Genomic DNA, 20097 nt, shown 5'->3' with positions numbered 1-20097 from the left:
GAGATAAATAATAAAATGCATTTTTTCTCTACGCTGAAAGAGGAAGAGTGAACCGAAAAAAATGGTAAAAAAACACCGTTCATCAGCGTCATATTTCAAACGCGTTTTTCATCCGAAACTCGACCGGCTATCCTCGCTATCCATTGTAATCGGACGATTGAAAATGAAAAAAAAAAAAATAATAATATCCACGTGGAATGCTCTTTCTATGATCTCCATCGTTGGGATTACGGTTTTTTATTATTCATTGGCGCGGCGTTGATGTTGCACGGGTCGAGCGACGCAGTCTCGAGTGTATATATGTATATATATATATAATTATTACACGACCGACGATTACTCCGCTCTATTTAATTCTAGGCTTGAACCCTTCCGCCCCGAGCCATTCGTTCTAATATCGCTGAAGTCACGGACCCAGGGACCATTATCCCTCGGGAGACTCCCCGGTGCCATTTCTTTCGCGGAGCCCAGCCTCGCAAAATTTCCCGAGGAATCGGACAAGGTGTAATCTCCGTGCGATGCGGTTAATATTCAACGCTTTAGCCACGTCGAGTTCGCCAAGCTGATTAGCTACCCGCTACTTAACGAGATTGCCCGGCCAGTCGGAAGCTCAAGTTTTTGATGGCGGCGCCGCGTGTCAACCGGGCCAACTATCGGCAACAGGCTGCGAAGAATATAGATTAAGGTGTGCAGATTGACAGAGCTTAAGGAGTTCCCCGCTACTTAGCCGAAAGTAGATTAGCCGAAATATTGGACCCCCTCCAGAGCGATGTGCAGCTCCCACAGCCGTTCCAGAGTCCACAAATGTTGCCAAAGTGTCACTCAGATTTTGCAAATCTCCCGGATTCGTTGTACGTTCCTGGGAGTTTGCCTTTCTGAAATTTTAGCTCCTCAGTTTGAACGGTTTGCGAGGTATCGATTGTGTTAAAAAACTTTACGTGGAAGGGCACAGTATCTTTTACCATTTTCCGATTTTCTTTCAATCAAACATTTTTGACTCACAGGTATTCTAAAGCTCTTTTCGTAAATGCAATGTAAATTTTAGATCGTATAAATAAATGTCGTAACGTCTTAAGATCGAACTCTATTTGTCGTGGCTTCGCAGGCCATTATTTTCGGAATGGAAAAAGATACGTCAGGTCAGCGTTACCATAAAATGGAAAAATGTCTTTCGTGGAACGATTTTACTTCTCTGCGCTTCAAACATTGATATCGCGAAGAATTAATGAGAGCATACGTCAATGGAAATTATCGACGAAACTTGAGTATATTTTTGTCGATTTCGTTCGTCTTCACCTGATTAACTCAATCTCCTTAAAATGGTCCCAATCTGTCCCAAAATCGATATAAAGCATATCGTAACTGAGTCTTGTCAGACTAGTAAATAATATTGTGCCACTTTCATAAAAATATAACACGATATTTAGAGAAGATTCACCGAACGAACGAATACTCTTTCGTTATTATGAATTTTCGCATTTTGTTAATTTTGTCGGAAAATCGACAGAATTTTCGAGGAAGAGCATGCTGAACCTGATCACACGAGGGTTAAGAAAGCCGTGCGAGCAAACGTTGAACCTCCTTTAGGCGACGGGGAAACCGTTCCCATAGATTGATAATTACATTATCCACGAATAAACAAATCGCGCACGCCCGGTCGCCCATTTGCTTAATGAGCGGAAAAATGTGTACTCCCTTCGGCGAGCATCCGTGATCGTTAGACCCGGTGCCTCTAAACCGGAGATCGATCTCCAGTTCAAACACCAGCAACGTTGCGTTTCAACAGAGGGAAACTCGATACTCTCCGTCGAATAAAAAAAAAAAAAAAAAATCAGGGGAAAAACAATACCTTGGCCGTGTCTCTTGCGGCGCGTGAATTCTGTCGGCGAAAAATTTCAATATTTCCGGCCGGGAGACGAGACGAATTTTTCCCCGGGAAAAAGATAAGCTGTCATAAATCCGCGTTCAACGCCTTCTCTTGTTTCCTGGTATCTTCTTGCACAGATGATCCCTTTTTCCTCGACGAGCTCCCTTTCACGCATCCCTTTCCCTTCGTTCTACACGCCATCCGAGTAAAATTAACGAAAAATTACACCAGGCACTTTTGCCGAACAAAGGAAATTTTAGTTACGAAACTCTTTAGTTGCGTTCGCTGGAAGTTATTTAATACCGGGCTTAAAAATTACTATTTTGCATTAGTTCGGCGATTTTTATTAGAATTTATGTTCACATAATTCTGTATCAGTGTATCTTTGCAATTTTGATAATCCGTAACCTTACAATTTCAGTGAATTGAAGAAATTTGAACCCGCCATTTTTGTCGAGCCCCCGTAGTTCTAGTATTAAAATGGGAAAGGGAAGATTTATTATAGCAATTATAAATTGTAACTAAAATTAAATTTTAAGTTTAACTAAAAAATTCTATCGCTAATGTATTACTGATTAAGTACCATATTTTGTGACATTCACGTACTGTAAATTTTCTGTAATTTGTCCTCGAATATAACTGAATAAAATTCCCATTTTAATTCTAGACCTCACCAAACAAAATATCTGCTCAAAAATAAACAATTCAAGAGTTTTCCAATTATCCATTCGAAACATTAATCAAACGGCAGTCTTTTTCCTGTAAACAATTGCAGTGTTTGTTATTTTTAATGCTTAAAAAAATAAAACGTCCAACGTTCGCGAAACGTCCGCGGCCTGGTTTCGTATAAACAATTGTATCTTGCGTTATTTTTAGTAGAACCTATAAATGCATAGTACAGGACGTTTCGTTGGCAACAATTCGATATTGTTAGGGCGAAGGACCACAAAAGGTTAACCATCGTCCGCAGCGGCTCACAGGAACACGATACTCCGGATGTTAGGTTAGCCGCATTCATGTCCGTCCAAATCCTCAGCGACCGAACAACCTGTCGTCTACGTTAGGGTCTTTATCATTCATGTAGCACCTAGTTTTATCAGTCCCTCGGTGAACCACCACCGACACCTTATTAAGACGCTCCCGGTCGGAGCGGGTTGCTCGTTTTGCAATTAGCAACATCTTAAGAGAACATGCTAATCCACCGTGGATGGAGGGAAAGCTCGACCGAAATAACTTTCTCCGAGTATCTCGACTACGCTTCATCGATCGTTTGCATGCAGCTTTTCGAGGTACATTCAGAACACTTATTAAAAATCATTGCAAAACCAGCAGAGACTTGTAAAAAGAGGTTGCATCTTGCCAGAAATTTAAATTATTTCTTCGTCAAAGGAAGGAAACACAATTCCAATTTTACTATTGCAAGCGTTCTTGTTAGCCTAGCAAATTTTTTCGTACACTATTACGCTGCAGGCTAATTGCAGGATAGTTGCAAATGCGAGAAACACTAAACCTACCATCGCCGGTCAGATAACCGTGCCCAAATTTTATCAGTTTACAATTCTTGGAATTACAAAATATGCTTTCATTGGAAATGATTCTAGCGTTTTTTTATCCCAGTAAAGACTGCGGAAAATCTAAATAAATGCAGTTGTCACGAGGTAATGCATAAATTTCAGTGCTCGGGTTAAGGAAGACCTCGCAGTAATATTTGGTAAGCTCAAATCCTTTGTCTCCAAAAAATTTAAAAAGTCAAAGAACCTGAATAAGGAAAAGTATGTGTACGAAAACATCCCAAGAAAAATGCAATGTTAAATCGCATTAGAGAGAGAAGCTATTGTATAAATCCTCCGATTCAAGATATTAAAAGACATACTGAGCGCACATTCTTCCGTGCAGGTAAAACGTCTGCCAGGAATTTTCGCGAGTTACGAACGAAAAGTTCCGCTATGTAAAAAAAAAGGAAGAAGCGCAAAGAGCGGCTACCTCCGCTTAATCTTCTAGGAAGACTTCGGATGCACTCCGAAGTTATTATTTATGTAATCAGTCTCCTCCTCGCAACATTGCCAAGTCTGTTGACCCGATAATGGCTACAAGTTCCTCGAACACCAGTTGCACGATAGAAAACTTCCCCTATAAATATAACGTGTGATCGATCGGTGCGTATATTTATACAGCGAGCGCAGTGTAATGGCCTGTAAACCCTGGGGAAGTCGTTTAACTTCGCTCCTGGCTAATTAACCAGAAATTTTCATATTTCTCTCCAACTACGTGCGACGGTCGTGACACTCGACCGTGGCGGCGGTCCGAGCGTTTCACTCGGCGGGTATCCATTCTGTTTGAACCGCAACGTCTGGGCATTTTTAATGAAGCTAATTGTCGGCTAATTGCGCCTTGAAGATGCCCAGCTCAATTAGTCGACTACACGTTAATCCTTTACGGATCAGAACTGTTTCCAGTTTGCTTCTTTTCTCTGTTAGGAGGAATAAATTTTCCCTGTGAAGCAGGAATAAAGAGCTAAATAAAAAATTGAACGAATATAACAGTCAAATGAAGCAATAAAAGTTTGTTTCATATGATTTGAGAGTAATCATTTTCTTTTGCAACCTCAGCAGTCCCTTGGATGTCGCATCCGTCCTCAGAGGGTTAAAATAATGTTCAGGAGTTTGTACAGCCGTTAAAGATTTTATTTAGGATGGAGTGAACACATTTCTTAAACCAACAATATTTTTAGTCTGCAGAAAAATGGTCGAACTAATTTATTTTCTATTTTTACTGTTAAGTCGGATTTTTATTTCTTAGACAATCCAGGAAAATCGTCGGACGTAAGATATTCTCGAGACGCACTCGAAGTCACTCGGAATGGTAATAAAAATGGAGTCTAAAGAGATGTTGAAATATTGCGGGTAATATGGAACAAATATTTTCCCGATGCCGAGGACATTTTTACTTTTACGTAACGCGAAAAATCCTTTAACCCTCCAACGGCCTGCGACAACCCTTGTCACTCGCAGTCTAGGAAGACTGCGTCACTCCATCGGGGGAGTTTCACCTTGTCTTTTATTTTTTTTTTAAGGACTTTAGAGAGGATGTTTCCTTTGATGAAAAGTGGCGGTACGAGCACCGTCGAGCACATACTATTGCCTCGAAAAATAAGTTGAGTCTCCGTCGAACATTATTATCGGGAGTCCCAAATTCCTACAAGGTAGAACAAAACCGATTTCATTCTTTTGTACAAACTACCTGTTTCAGCAATTTATATCCTTTAATAAGTTTGTTCGTGTAATCATCATTCACTCAGTTTATGCATTACAAATTGATGTTCATTCGGGTTTTAAGAGCACGATAACATATTAAAATTATTAAAGGAAGAAGCTCCTTGCAATCGATGAACAAAATTTTTATTTTGCATAAAGATCCACAGTGTAGTTGGTCCTCCATCCAAGGATGAAGTAACGATTCACTAATTTCAACGGGACACGCAGCTTAAGCGTGCATTCCACGAACAGGTCACCCCGTGACACTGCAGTCAACGCGTTAACGAAGGAGCCCGTAAGATCGTGGATCGTGTTCATGCGACGGCTGGGATCGATCTGTTCGCATCTAGATCGTGATGTACAGCCGTGCGTGTCCATCGAAGCCACGGGGAACCGGCGGGATCGTAAATTCGGTCGGTGGAATCGGCGATTATCTTGGTCCCCGTGTCTCGAACTTGGACAAATTGATCCGTGGCTCACGCGAGACTCGCCGAAATTCACCTGAGCGCCCGGCTTCCCTCTGGATGACCGATGAATCCCCCGGGTAAGAGGCAGCCAGAGTCTCTACTGTGGGAAACGAGCTTGTCACCCGGAAATGAATTACGCCGGTGCGTCTCCGGGTGCGCCTCGACTTACCCTCGCGCAACGCCAAGTCGCGACGCGAAGTCTGCTTCGAACGAAAATTCGAAACTTGCGACCGTACTCTCCGAAAAGTCATTCGAAGTATTTACCCGTCGACCATCGGCGTCGAACCAATCGAAGATGAGAACTCGCGCGACTTCGGCCCGAGAAGTATCGTCTCGCAATTTTGAAGATGCTTTGCTCCGGGAATCTTGTTTACCGCGCTCGGCGAGCGACGCTCGCGGAAATAACCGCGACCTTTGACATTATACAGTCTTTTTTAAGTGATGACGCTCAGGGACGAACGTGATTCTTGTCTTCGGCGAAGAGAATTCGAATCCTAATGGGCTCGTGGTAACTCGCGATGTTTGCGAAACTGAAAAATGTCGGAGAAAATACGCCCGGCGTCCAGCTCGCTTCGGACCCTGTCTCAACATTGCTCCGGGTTTATAATGACGTTAAAAAGTGTACCGGTGTTGTCGGAAGTGAATATACAATGCTCCTACGGAAGAAACATTCGTGTAGCTTCTACGGTTGGAGCGCAAGAAATTGTTGAAGTTGGACATGCGAATTTTTTGAGATTGTTGCTTAGCGGAAGAAGGGACTTCGAAATTGGTTGAACAGTCGTTATTTTTTGTAGTGAAAATAGAAATAAAGATTACATTTTACATTTTTATTATTATTTAGTATCACTGCGATTTTAAACGGTAGAAACGCTAAAAGAACCGAAGAGTATCGACGCATTATTTCTTTCCTGTTAACAACTTGTCCTCCTCCCAACAATTTCTGTCTCAGAAGTTCAAGTTGCAACGGAAGCGTGTGCGTTGTGTCTCGACTTGGATTGTCTGCTCGCGTCGAATCTGCACATTTATTAAGGGGGCGGTGGCTAAGACAATCGGGGATCGGTAATTGGCAAATAAGTGGATGCACCTGATCCCACGCTAATATGAAAGAAGACTCGCATCGATTCGAGGAGATCCGGTCCGCGCTTTCAGCGAAATCTCTTCCCCGACGGTTTCAGAGTCGATTCAATTTATTTGCCGCGTTCGCTCGCCTCTTCCGGCGATCTAATAGTCGAACCGAACCGGCTTCAAGAATCGTTACTCGAATCGCGCGACGACGCGATGGTTTGCGCGAGAACGAGTAACGCCGCCCCGAGAGTTGCCTCTTGCACTTTCAGCAAGTAAACCACTCAACGGAGAGTGTACAGACCGGGGGGAACAATCGGTGAAAAGTTAAGTAATGACAGAGGGGGGACTTGTGTCTCAAAAATGGGATCCTTTTGGTTCGAGCCTTACCGAACAAGGGAGCTCGACAATTAAAGACCTCAATCGAACACTTTTGTAGCTTCTCGGAAATCCTCCTCAGGCGTGTGGTTCTCTAAGAATCACTGTATTTGGGAAATTTTTATTAAAAAAGCAAATGATTAGTACATTTCATTTATTTCTTTCGACAATGTTGTACAAACTCTATTTTTACAGAAATAGGTAAATAATGCAGGGTTACTCCTGATTTCTTGATGGATGGGTGGTTGTTTTTAACTATATAATTTTTTTTCACACTTCGCGAGCGACCTAAAATTTTGAAAAATATCCAGAAGGTAGAAACAGTAGATGTTTACTATTTGCTTTTTGTTTCATTCGATTATCAGTGAAACACTTTTGAAGCAAGCACCCCCGTGTTCTCATTGCTAAAGTAATTAAAAATGCTTTTTGTGAAAGATATTGACAATATTTCTTGAGATAATATTCTACAAACTCGACACTGTGGATATCTTTCCAGAAACAGTTAAATAACACACGTCTGTTCCTGATTTTCTAATGGGTTTCGCTCAGGGGGTTGTTTTCAACTAAATAATTTTTTCTAGACTTCCCGAACGACCTAAAATTTTGAACAAAATTTTGAAGGTAGACCCAGTATGTGTGAACAACATGCTTCTTGTTTCATTCGAATATCTTACTTAACGATGGAATAGCACACTTTTCTCCCAGCCCGATGTTCACCGTAGTCATATTTCGAGCAGAAGTGGACTCATTCCACAACCACAATTATTAAAAATTATACTAAAACCGATCGAGCATACTTGTCCAGTGAACCCCTTTCCCGTGAACTCACTCGAACACCATGGCCGTTTCCCGAGGCAACAAAGCGCCTTGCTTCAAACGTTTTTCCGCGTGGTTGAGTCAGCGACGCTAAGTTCCGCATTCCCCTCGGAGCCGAGCTAATTAATGGATGAAGTTTTTGTTAAGCAGCCGGTCACGTGAGGCTGTCGAGGCATTTTTTTCAGATGGTTTATTCGATGAGGGGTGGGGTTTAATTAAAAGGCTTCTTTGGAGCAGCGGAGTCCGACGAATTTCAGCCTGCTCGAGGACCACGCGTGTTTGTTTACGCGCGCCCTTTGAGCAGGCCTGTATTCGTTTTTCTCGAATTGTTCCCTCTTTCTCTCTCTCCCTCTCTCCCTTGTTCTCTTTCTATCCGCCCTTTCGCGAGACCGGAAACGTTTTCACGAGCTGCGAGAAGAGCCTCGTCCCTCGAACGTGAGGCCCGGCCCCATTTTCCCGACGCCTTTCCTCCGAGTGCTCGTCCGAATTCTCGGCTCTATTGATCCCGACGAGCCATTAACGTACCGTCGAGAAAATCAAGGAAAAACCAGATACGCCGCTCGCCTACCTTCCGCGAAATTCAATGCGGAAGAAACGCGAAGCTTCGGCTCCTGCGGATTGCAACACTGCATCGTCTCGCAATCGACCGACCGAAGAACAATCGATGTTCGGGTTTTGTAGTCTCTGCCTCGAGGCGGCTCGGCCGTCCTGAATACAAAATCGAAAACATACCGGAGTCTCTAGATAGTAAATTAATACTGCGCCGCTTGTTTGTCAGACCAACCGACTGTTTACTTCTCTGCCCATTTATTAACCCTTCACGACCGACTCTCCATTTCTTACTTTACAAATTAATTCCGGGGATTAAAGATACTGTTTTTTCGTTTCATCTGACGCTCTAAATACACACACACTAAATCAATACAGTAGCGCCTCGGTAGTTGCACCAAACGGGACTGAAAAATCCTACAAGCATCGAGGATATTGTTACAGAAAAGTATAACACGCAGTAAACGATTAATCACGAATAAGGTGTTTGCTACGAGTTCAATCTCCTGCAGTTAAAGTAGCAGTTAATTAAGGCATGATTTAGTGTCTGAGATATTCTGTTTAAGTCTCGAAGACCATAATTGAACAGCGAATGTAGGACCATCGACGCGTGGGAGTTTAAAAGAGATACCGCGAAAGAGGAAGATTAATCGGCGAACGAATGGCCGGCTTCTAACGGGGAACAGATTTTGGTAATTAAGCCCGTGATTGTTCCGATTGATTGGCGATTGCAATTAAACAACCACATCCACCGCACGCCGGGCACTGTGTACGAGCCACCGATGTGTTCGAAAGAGGTCGGGAGTATTAAAGAGTCGTTCGAATCAATTTTTTTTTTTTGCAAAAATCACCTTAATTCGTGAAAGAAAAATTCATTAGCTCATATCAGCTGTACTTGACTCGTTAGAATAAAAACCGAGTCGCTTTGACAGATGCAGCGCGAAGCGCATTCGTCGCGGATGCACCCGGAGCTGCGACGCGGATTGCCGGGATTGTGAACCGTGCATAAGGTCCCGCGTAACAATAAAACGACGCTGGCACGGAAACGATTCGATAATTAGTGGTTGGAAGTTCTCTAGACGACCGGTTTGATGATCGCTACTAATGACGATGAAACGCTGCTTCGCGTTTTGTCAGCCGCGCTCCGGAAAATCGATTCCGATAATTAAACTCGATTTAACGGGAGGCAGGTTTTTAATGCGAGCTCTCTCGTCTGTCTATAATAGAGGCGACGACTACGGTGACAACGACGTGTTTACGCACTTATTAGCGAACGCTGGGAAAAACTTGCGTCCAGGTGTAAGCTGTCTTACTGTTCCCCTTTAGTCCCATATACGGTGGCTGCCATTTACGCAACGCTCATAGTCTCGCAAAGAATTTACTTCGCAGTTCGACCGTTGTCCAAACTCTCTTCTCTTTGAGCGCAAGTGCCAATTCTCTTTTAATTTACACATTTCTTCAATGTATACTTTTGAAGCGAAAATTTATTGGAAAATTCCAAGAGAAACATTATTAAATTACTAAAGACGATTGCGCTCTTTCAGCGCACAGTGTCAACTTTTGTTTTAATCTAGACATTTTTGCAATATTTTCTTTTAAAGCAAAAATATATTGAAAAATTCCAAGAAAAAGTTATTAAATTATATTTTCTTTTAATGCAAAAATTTATTGGAAAATTCTAAGAAAAACATTATTAAATTACTGAAGACGATTGCGCTCTTTCAGCGCACAGTGTCAACTTTTGTTTTAATCTAGACATTTTTGCAATATTTTCTTTTAAAGCAAAAATATATTGAAAAATTCCAAGAAAAAGTTATTAAATTATATTTTCTTTTAATGCAAAAATTTATTGGAAAATTCTAAGAAAAACATTATTAAATTACTGAAGACGATTGCGCTCTTTCAGCGCACAGTGTCAACTTTTGTTTTAATCTAGACATTTTTGCAATATTTTCTTTTAAAGCAAAAATATATTGAAAAATTCCAAGAAAAAGTTATTGAATTATATTTTCTTTTAATGCAAAAATTTATTGGAAAATTCTAAGAAAAACATTATTAAATTACTGAAGACGATTGCGCTCTTTCAGCGCACAGTGTCAACTTTTGTTTTAATCTAGACATTTTTGCAATATTTTCTTCTAAAGCAAAAATTTATGGAAAATTTCCAAGAAAAAATTATTAAATTATCAGAGACGATTAAACCGGTACAAATTCTGATGACCAGATCGTGGAGCATTATGCGAGTTCCAACTTTCACGGATTGTTGTATGGGAACAGGTTAAATTTATCAACTAGAAAGTTCCGTACAGAAAGAATAGAGTTTTCATTAACGTTTGTGACTGTATTTTCTTGTAATTGAAAAATGTATGTACACGATAAATGCACGCGGATCCGCAGTACTGCTCGGGATCACGGGTCCCGGCAAATGTTCTGGAACGAACAAATTGACGAAACAATTCGATTGTTCGAAGTTCAGTGCTCGAGCGCGATTCGCGAGATTGGAGTTGCGTAATGAACGACAGAAGTTCTGACACGTCAAATGGTGGTGCGCGGGTGGTACGGAGGCTCTTCTCGAAGGAATAAATGTCACGGGCCATTGAATTATTGTCATTCGAACCGCGAGTTCACGCTGTCGATGGATCGTCACGATCGCAGCCGCGCACAAAGCGTTGCGGCGCGAAGCGGAGCAGAGCGGAGCAGAGCGGAGCGGAGCAGAGCGAAGCGGAGTAGAAGCTGCTGTTCGGCGTACCGCGAGAAACTCGATGCCGAGATCTACTGGCACGGAAATCCATGCTCTTTCATCGCGAGGGAATTTCTTTGGGCCGCGTCAGGATCTCTCCGCGGAGGATGCCGCCATTCGACTCGTCTCGAAGCGGAAGATACGCTGTTATGAGCACGAGGTGAGACGTTCCGACTCGAGCCTGGATACACCGCAGTCGCAGACACGTCGGCTAAATCACTATAGTACGCGTTTATTGACTATCTGATCACTTGCTCGGCGAACTCGCCTTTTTCTGTGGACTTGACCTTTCGCGAATCGATGGCGAAGGTTGCATATCGCTGGAACTGCCATACTCTGCGTTTCGACTCGGAACACTGGCGGTGAAAAAATACGTGTGGGACCTTTCAGCTCTTTTTGATTGGCTCTGTTTCTGACGGGAAATATTCGATCGTAAAACGGTGGACATGATCGTTAACCTTTCGACTGGGTCACTGTAACGAACACGTAATGAAAGGCGAAATAATGAACGCAGATACAGTACCGTTTGTACCAATATGGATATTATGACATAACAGAGTGAAAAAGTTGGAATGGAAAATATGACTGAAAAATATTGATATATCCGTATGTGACTTCAAAAACACAGTTTGTTGATGATGGGAAAGTCAACCAGTTGAAAGGTTAACAATCACATTCGCGGTCGTATAAACGAATAATTTAAATCGTGTTAGAAGCAGCGATGACAAGAATATTAAGCAAATCAGCAGCAGGAAACATATGTAAATATATTAAATATACGTTCGCGTCATGATCTGCAATCTAATAAACACTCTCGCGATTTAAAACGAGCGGATATTCTGTATCAGAGGAAAATCAATATGCTTTGAATGCTTTGGGGAGTCGAACGCCATTTTGAATACAGAGCTTCCATTCCAAACTTTGAAGCCGTCTATAAATAAGCGAGACTAAAATCAAACGAAATTTCTGACATAATATTATCAAATATCAAAATGTCTGCATATTTTATGAAACGTTTGTAGATCTTCATTCGCTACGAGCACGAACATTGGAATCTAGCTAAAAATGAACTTCAACACGTGGACATGAAGATAAACCCAGAAACAAACTGACTAACCGTGGACAACCATTTTTTGAAATGACGATTGAGATAGCGGGATCTCTATTGAAATGAACATGCCTGCTATCGGTGTTTGTGCCAACAGTCGTCACAATTATAACACATATGACAGTCATAATATATTGTCACTAAACGCAACGTATCCTCTTATGAAATACGAGGGAAAATATTGTCGCAGAAAAATGATAAATTCTCCGAATATGTCACGCGCTATAATTTGATACAACGGCGGACATTAACAAAATTAATTTCATTCTCCCCACGCGAAATGCAAAATGTCAGAAACGTGTGACAGATTTTTTTTTACCCATTTTAATCATCATACGTCCAAAGAAATAAATCCATTGCACCCATTAAACGCAACCGCGGGAATGCAAGAATCGTAAATGAAAAAATTCGGAACCGGTCATTCTGACGTTTTTAATTTCACACAGTTCCAGCTCGAAATCTGTGAAGTGCGGAAGGACCGTTGTGGCCGACTGTACACGAAGCGAGAATTGTATCGCGTCTAAACCTAACGACTACAGCGTAACGATAGGATAAAAAGATTTTAATCAGGACCCGGAAGCGGGAGTAATTATTGCTACGGTTCCCGAGATTCGCCGTCTACGGGGCTCTCTTCTGGGAAACTTCATTCCACCATAACTAGGGGGGTCTCTCCGCGCCCACACCTTCGGTAACAGGAGCGGCGAAAATTTGATAAGATGCGAACACGCTACCCTACAAGTTTAAGTTAAGTTTCGGCTTCCAGGGAAACTTCGGCCACTCACCTTCGCGCCAGTTACCAAACGTTTTCCTACTTTGCTCGTGGTCCATTCAGCCTGATTGCAAACTTCCAGAATCCCGGGGACGCCTGCATGGCACACAGAAACCGCGAACTATCGAATACATTCGAGAGGCTTGCCAATGCCCATGGCAAATAATCCTATTCGCCGAGGGGAGATACTTTCCACAGGTTTTCGAGTTCATAGTTCACGGCTCACCCCGCAATTGTTTCGGGCTGCGGCTCACGGGTTCCATGCTTCGCGCGAAATTAGTATTTAGCGGAGGAATGAGGAGGAATTTACGAATAGACTTCCCTTGTGCACATTCCGAGCTGCTTGGCTCGTCTTGCGAAAATTTGCACCAAGTCGAGTGGAATTTTTATTAATACACAGAATTTATTTAGAATATACTATCTTGTATTCTATAAATTCACAGCTCCCATAAATGCGCGAAGACCTGCTGTCTATGAATATTTTTCCTAGACTTCGTATGTGCCAAAATAAAAAAGAAATAAATTCGTTCAATAATATATACTTGTTGCAATGCTTCTTCAATTTTATTAAAATCATTTTCATTAATTTTGACCAAAGAGGAGGAATTACTAATGCACGTATGAAATGAGTTAGAGCGATCTGGTAGTCTAATTATACCTAAGCTGCGACATCTCCAATTAACTAGTCACACTAACTGGCTCCATCCGGATCAAGGGGAAGATGCAGATATTAAATGACTTCTTCGGCGAAAACCGTACAGGTTCTCGCGTTTAGCAGCGCTGTGATGGGAGGTCGGCCAATCAGCTTTTTCGACGTCCACCTAATCAATGAACTGGAACGGGAACAGGGAACTTGATGGGTCCATGTTATAGCCCTTACTCCGGTTAACGTCCGCCGAGTATTTCGGAATTTCTCTCCGAGTACCCGGCATTTCCCTGGGAAAGTGACCCCAGACAATGGCGCGGCTCCATTGTTTCCTCCATTCGGGATCCGTGGATCGAATTCGATACAAATATTCGTCGGCAAACAAAATTTCGACGCACAGGAAGCCTGACCCGGCGGACCCGAAATGAAAAAGATTGCGATTTCAATGGGAGAATCGGATCGCATTAAAATCACCTGCAAGAATGCAGCAACGCGCGAACGTTGATAAACAATACCCGTACCGAGCGCGGAATATTTAGAAGACAATGGTTTTGGACGTTGTCGAAATATCAATCCTTTTATCAATTAAAGCTACACAGGTTCCGACTTTATTCCCCCGTAAAGCGACCTAGAAAATTGTCTGCGAACAGTTACGTTTCCGGAATCTGTTCAATTATAATTATCGACTACCCCGTTCAACCCTCTTGCTTTTCTAGCAAATATCGACAACGATTAAACGCGTCGATGGAAAATAGAATATTCCCCGGCAGACATTTTCCCGGTAGCACTTTCGCGCGTCCCACCGCCAGAAAAGTGCAATATCGGCGGTTCCCCTAATTCCGAAACGGTGTTAGAGCGAAACCGTGTTCCTGGAGCGGCGTGGTTTATGGGGGTTGCATGTACCGGGTTGTTCGCGGCGGCAGATGAATTCCCGTCGATCGGAAACGGTGTCGGGCCTCGGTTCCACCGTAACCCGGAAAAATAACTGTCGTTGAACACCGCTGTGAAATTTGTTTGAGGCCAGAGCCACGGTTCGACCGGCGATGATTGGATTGATTCAACGACCGTCCCTGTACGCGAAAGGGTGCGTTGCACGTCGATATCTGTGCCGAGAGTGCGCCACGAGGCTCGTGCATCGCGTTCGCGATACTTCCAGCCTGTATGCACCCCTGACGGACTATCTGTACAGTACGTCGCGAAAGAGCGTACTCGCCAATCCATTCGCAAACATTAACGCACTTGGAAACAATGTAATGGATGCATGAAAGAGTTCCAGTCTTTCTCAATCGTTCATAATGACTTATAATTAGATTCTTTACGCATTGTTACGAACTCTTTGCACTCGATCCTCTGAGGCACTACTAAAAATTATTATGCTATTACTTCATAATTTTATATATATAGCAGAGTCATAGCACATTTATTGAAAATCCTATTAACCACTTAACTGTGTAGCTCGATTTTATAACCGGGGTGCTGAGAATTTTTAAACACTTTACGCTTTACGATTTCTTCGTCGTAATGCGATGCTACACATGTTTTAATCATTTCTTGATGATTTAGCTATCTCCAAATTCGAGAAGGCAAATAAAACAGATCTAATAATTTAACCTTCTGTGATGAATTTTGAAATATTTCTCAGATTCAGTACGGTTAATTTTTACATAGATAACGCATAATGTAGATAAATAGAAAAAGATCGTACGCAACGAAAATATTCTAGATCAGATAGAATGTCCGAATTCCGGGGTATAGTTAAGTGAAAGCGTGTTGGTGTTGTAGGATGTACTCGTCCGCGACGCATTGTGCAGAAACGTATTAATGTTTCGAAAGACGTAACCGGTGCGCTTTCGTGGGACAGACGCAGACGACTGGAAATCCGTTCGCACGCGTGCAGAATGCGGTTCGCAGAGGCGTTCGTTCGCACGGGAGCCGATGAAATCTTGGGGATGCAGACCGGGACGTATTCGAGAATTTCAACCATCAACGGTAAGCCCGGCCCGGTTCGATATTTAATTCGTTCTACGTGTTTCGCTCGGACGGATCCAACGGGATCCGATGTTTCCCAGGCGAGGAACGAGCGGCCAGCTCGATGAAGATAGAGGAACGCGTCGCCGTCGCTCGAACGACGATCAGCCGATGATTACGAAAGCCCCGTTCAAACAGAGAAGAATGAAGGGGGGTTGAGAAAGAAGTGTAGCCGACAGGTCGTAGCCGGAGCTTCCATGCCTGGCGTTGTTCGATATTGAAAGAAATAAGACGAGAATCTGATTGGGGTAAATGCAGCGTAATCGGCCCGCAGGCCATTGTTAATGGGAAAACCGGTCAAGTAAAATACCGGGGCGATTCGGGATGATTAACGAGACCGAACAGCTGCGAGGTGAGGTGCGAAGATGGAATCGGTGATGAATGTGATTCGGTTTGATAATGGAGCGAGCTTTCGGGAATTGGCTCTTTAGAAATTTTTGTTGACTCTTCGACGGGGCCGGGCGAAGTGGAAATGTTGGCCCAACGCGTTCACTGAAACTGCAGCGCTTGTAAAAGTCGCGCGAGAGTCGGAGCAATTTATTTCACGGTGGAAAGATGGAAAAGATTAAACTCTAGCTACACTACGGGTTCTGTGCGTTTAGGTAAAACATGAGTAGATTAAACTAAAAAAAAAAAGCGGAAACATTAGAAGCGTTTGAGACTGTCGTTACAATATTTTGGAGACTATAGTCTCTCCTATTTCTAACGATTGTCACAGAAAATGTTGATTTTGCATACAAGATTGACGCTTTTAGCTTTAAGGAATTTTTTAGAAAAAGTGTACTCCGGGGGAACATTTTCCTCCGTCCATTTGGGAGGTATTACTTTGTCGAAGGTCGAAGACTTTAGCTTTAAAGCCCCGTGTACTTGCCACGTACACAACCTGCTGAAAAATGCATGCTCCTGGAGTTAAATATTTAGCAGAGTACGTTGCTAACGGATCGAATTCAACCACCGAATTAGGTGGAAAGATTATACTTTTTTAAGTGCGTTCACGGCGCATCCTGAATAGAAAGTACGTAAGCAAGGTGCTCTATCATGTACGATAAACTAAACCGAAATATTCAGAGCTTTGCCTACAGGGTCCATGACAGTTTATACCTGTACGTGTGAACAATGACAAGTACCGAGGGAAATAATGAATTTTCAGAGACGGACAATCTTCTATTTACTTTTCATCCGTCAGCTGAAAATTTAGGCTGTTTGGAGACAAAACCCCGTGTCTTCAGACCCCATAGAGGCCACATGAGAATCGCTGGTCCCACGTTACGGTAAAATATTCAGCGAAACGAGCCGCCGATCATTCGGATGTCGGCAGGAGGGGGCACGCAGGATGCAGATTGCAGGCGGCGCACGTGCCGCAGATTGGTAGCATCTTGCTGAATAACAAAGAGAGTCGATGTCGGTGTATGAGGCCGGGGGTGTGGGACGCGGCTCCGTTTGTTCGACGGTGCAACAAGTCAGGTTAACAGCTGTTTCAAGCCGCGTGCAGTCACAGGTACTCCCGTTTTGGCCGACGTCCAACTTCGGTTTACGATGCCGCCGCGTGAAACTAGCCCCATTGTACCGCGTGAATTACGGCGGATATACTGCCGGTACGGATAAGAGGTGTAACGCGAGCATAATCGGTGGTCCGAATCGGTGTCAAATGAGCCTAAACGCCGAATCCGGCGATTCTATAACTCGACGCGACCGTCTAACCGAGAAGCGTTTACAAAGCTTCGAAAACGCTTGCGTTCCCTCGAACAGAAATCGAAAAGCTTTACCACCGTCGACTCAACGGAACGGTATACTTTCGTTCCGATAAGATTAGCATGAAATCGCGAATAGCGGTAAAGTATTCGCGCGAGCTAACGACCGCTGTCGTAACGCGAGGCCCGTCGTATCTTGATCCGACGACTGGTGGCACACGCGATCGGATCGGTTCGGTTCGTCTATAACGATCAGACGGGGGGATCAGATTGCAAAGGAACGGGCGATCGATGAATGGCTAGGAAGTCGGGTTACGAATAACGCGAGCCGAATAACGCCCCGAGTCTCCTCGGAGACCGTGTCCGGTTCTAGAAGGGCGGACAAGAACGAGTCCTCGGCTCGTAGGAAGTTCGTGAATGGTTAATTAAGGTGAACGGTCGACGGAGTCCGAGTGGCCGATTCACGGCGCGGATCGTTCGCATAATTGATGCTCGAAACACCCCCGTCCCCAGTCTCCAGAGGTGTCATTAGCCAGAAATTATTCGCAAGGTTCTTTCAATCTCGAAATTCTCAACAGGCGATCGTTATTAGAACACTTTCCTTCGCGCGAGAATATTTCAATCTCGCGGCTCGAGCAGGATCAAAGCAAGTGGCGTGATAAATTCCGCCAAAAGAATCTCCTCGGGAGGAAGGTGGATCCTGGCACTCACCTCAGGGACGTAGGCAGAGCTTCGCAAGGTGAAAAGCTAGGCTGCAGGGTCCGCGACATGCACCGCTCCTGGCCCGAAGGACCCGATCAAGGTCCTCGTGTTTCCGCAGCGTTCCGTTCGTCGATCCTCGCACCTTGACTACTCACTTACGCCGCCGAGCACCACAAAGAGACCAGACGAGAAGGAGAGAGAAAAGAAGGAGAGAGAAAAAGAGAGAGAGAGAGAGAGAGAGAGAGAGAGAGAGGGACGGTCAGAAGGACACGGGACTACCGAGATCCTAGTTCCTGGGTCGAGGAAGGTAGCACTGTATCCGACACGGGGACGCGTCGACTATCGATGACAGCAGCCTGGCCGTTCCCGCGGTCCTCAGGCTCGCTCATTGATCTCGCGACAGAGGCCACGCGATTATCCGCACGAGGCTCGCCGAGACGAACTGCTGAGGAGCTGAGAGGAGCGACGCCGGTGCGAAACGCTGACTGAACCACTGGCGAACCACCGAGGGGTGGTCCGTATCGCAGGTCTGCTCTCTCCCGCTCCTCTCCTCTCCTCTCTCTCCTTTCCTCTCCCCACCAGGCTGCCACGATGCCACTGTTTTCCCTCGTTCAACCCCTTTCGCACCGGTGTCCCTATCACCTGTTCCTCGTCCCTTCGATATCATTCACACAGCTTCGCCCTCGTGTCGCGTATCGCGACGAGTCCGTTCCGTCCAGCTTTCCTTCTACTCGAACACTGTCTCCTTCTCGATCTCCCTTCAATCGCCTTCTTTCCTCGGCCTCCTTCTTTCCTGTTGCTCCGCCGCCCTCTAAGTAGGCCTCTCCGCTGCTCCAAACTCCCCGTTCCCCGTCCATCCCCATAATTTCCCCTCCGACGTTCTCCTGCGCCGTGTTTTCAGCTCGAATATCGCACACGCACGCCAGGAGTCGCGGATCCTGCGTCCCGTGGATCCTGCGCGCTGGCCAGGTGCAGGGTCAGGCCTCCCGGTGCAGGTTCAAGTTGTAGTCGCAATGATTCCTGGCACAGTTCCGCGGGGCCACCTTTCCTTTTCCTCGACCACTGTCTCCTTCTCGCTCTGCCCTCCTCTGGCATCCCCCTTTCCTGTTGCTCCGCCACCCTCTAAGTAGGCCTCTCCGTTACACCGCACTCCTCTTCGCTCCTCCATCTCGATAATTTCCACTCCGACCTCCTCCTGCGCGTTTCATAGAACTTTTACCTAATTCCTGATTAACCGTTTCGACTCGCGACATTGACGCGATCAATGGCTCAATTCTTCTGCGCGATGACGTCACGTAAAGGCCTCCATTTCGCAGGTCCGGACTGCAACGGCTCCTGCATAGTTGATGCAGGGAAATGCGCATACGTTCCGCAGGGCTGCGTTTCATTCACGCAAACGATCCTCGCTGGTACCCTCTCTCGGCTGAAACCGTTCTCCGAGGGCAGACACTGATAAATTTCCACCGGAATGAGAATGCGCTCGCAAGTTCTAACTAATGCTCGCAGTTTGACAAGCCCGGAAATGTTGTTGTTATTAGAGCCGTTCCGAGATTAGGGGAATTGAGTTCGCGGGCTCGTCGTCTGTGTGATTACACTTTTGGAAGAGGTGGGCTTGCGCCCGGGTTTACTCTTTAATGTCTTCGGACTTGGTCCGCTTTGTCCGCGAAAGAAGATTGAGGCTGCGGCTTAGGATATCGTAGCGTTTGTTGGGGAACAGAGATTATTAACTTTGCGTGCGTTGTTGGTTAATGTTGGACGGATTCGGCACACGACTGCATTCAGCGGCGGGATTATTTTGTCGGAAGTTTTCAGGTTTTCCGACTAAGGATTCGTTGGTCTTACGAAGTATATGGACGATTCTGGATCTGTGCAATAAGTTTTTTCTTTATCATTTCAGGTGCACGTGTGTTTATTCATAGTTTGTAGTTTGGAAAAGTTCCTTCCCTCTTTTCATGGCGACATACATTTAAGGCTTGTAGACGTAATACTGTTCAATAATAACAATGTTTTGGAACAATTG

The 20097-nt window shown here is 44.4% G+C and overlaps 1 protein-coding gene across 2 annotated transcripts in view; it reads right to left on the bottom strand.

The window, feature by feature from the left end:
- Nucleotides 1-18632, bottom strand: part of LOC143356895 (dexamethasone-induced Ras-related protein 1) — an 83523-nt gene extending 64891 nt beyond the window's left edge. Inside the window, exon 1 of one of the 2 annotated variants that reach the window (XM_076792935.1) lies at nt 18087-18632. The gene's annotated coding sequence lies outside the window, so the exon portion shown is untranslated. Of the gene's footprint in view, nt 1-1849; nt 2023-18086 lie in introns of those variants that run through there. The other variant, XM_076792936.1, reaches the window with a different exon arrangement.
- Between the last annotated feature and the right edge of the window lie 1465 nt (nt 18633-20097).

Source organism: Halictus rubicundus, chromosome 9 (assembly GCF_050948215.1).
Source record: "Halictus rubicundus isolate RS-2024b chromosome 9, iyHalRubi1_principal, whole genome shotgun sequence".
Taxonomy (NCBI): domain Eukaryota; kingdom Metazoa; phylum Arthropoda; class Insecta; order Hymenoptera; family Halictidae; genus Halictus; species Halictus rubicundus.
This window is presented reverse-complemented; position numbering and strand designations above follow the sequence as displayed.